The sequence below is a fragment of the Podarcis liolepis genome (assembly GCF_965112155.1).
Source record: "Podarcis liolepis genome assembly, chromosome: 8".
NCBI lineage: Eukaryota > Metazoa > Chordata > Lepidosauria > Squamata > Lacertidae > Podarcis > Podarcis liolepis.
Genome location: NC_139560.1, coordinates 25,637,222 through 25,638,758, shown reverse-complemented (window position 1 = coordinate 25,638,758; position 1,537 = coordinate 25,637,222).

The following is a 1,537-nucleotide window of genomic DNA, read 5'->3' as shown; positions in this document are numbered from 1 at the left end:
AGCTCGCCACGTCGGGCTCCACCTCTGGGCGGAGCCGCGCCGCGCGCCGCGGCCAATCAGAAGGCCGAATGGCTCGGCAACGTGGACCTGTCGGCAGAATGTAAACACGGCTCGCGGGAAGCCAGGAGGAAGGCCGCTGTCAAAGATGGAGGGACTGTGAAAGCACCGTTAAGGGGTGCTGGACCTTCTTGCAGCGCGCAGGGCTGTGTCCAGGCTTTGGCATGTGGTCAGGAACACGAGAAATGTTCGACATAATGGGGGAGGGGGGAGATTTCTCGCAGGGGTGAGGAGAAAAAGAAAGGAAAAAGTGCTTGGGACTGTAATAGAATACGATCTATAGGTAAATAAGTACTGGCAGTATCCTGATGAGTACTGTATACAATTATTAGTAAGTCATTATAAGGAAGACGAGGACTTAAGGTAAGCCCACCTAGTAGCCCAGCAGTCTGTTCTCACGATGGCCAGGCAGATGTCTGCCTGCGGGAAGCCTTCAAGCAAGAATAACCCAGGATTGCTCAATCCGTAGAGCATGAGACTCTTCATTTTAAGGGTGTTGTAACTCAAGATTGATTAAAGACAAAAGAAGTATTCCAAATGCACTATCAGATTTCTTTATTGCAGGGGGCTGGAGTAGATGACCCACGGGATCCCTTCTAACTTGGCAGTTCTATGATTCTAAGAGCACTCTCTCCTGCAGTTTCCTGCAACTGGCATTTATTTACCAAAGTTTATACAGCGCTTGATTGTTTTTTAAAAAACCCCTCAAAGTGGCTTGCAAAGGGAAAAGGAAAAACAAACAAAACCAGGCCTTGCTCCCTAGATGTTTAAAACTAGGGATGGGGAACCTAAGGCCCATGGGCCGGATGCAGCCCAATCGCCTTCTCAATCCGGCCCAAGAATCAGCATGTTTTTACATGAGTAGAATGTGTCCTTTTATTTAAAATGCATCTCTGGGGCATAGGAATTTGTTCATTCCCCCCAAAAAATATAGTCCACCCCCCTCCAAGGTCTGAGGGACAGTGGACCAGCCCACAGCTGAAAAAGGTTGCTGACCCCTGTTTAAAACACTTCCCAACAGTGATCATTTAAGCAAATTGAGTACTCAGACCAATTCAAAGATAGTCTTACTCAGAACAGACTGGTTGAAGTCAATATATATTGACTAACTTAAATACATTAATTTCAGTGTGTATTCCTTGAATACCACCCCAAGGCTTTTGAATGAACATTGTGCAAAATTACCATTTAGGAAATTATAATCTTCATCTTTCCCTATATAATCCTTTCAAACTGCAGCAGCACAGTGACAAGATTGTTTCTGCATTTTCTGTTTTAACCAGCCCATGCTGATATCCTTTGCTTTTGATTAAATTCAGGGCTGGATGAAGACCATTAGAGGCCCTAAACGCTGAAAAGATTTTGGTGCCTCCCAATAGGTAATTCAAAATAAAAATATTAAAACATAAAATAAAAGATTACTTTCTAAAATGACACAAAATTTAAATATATGCCGAGATGTAAATGCACATATGTCAGA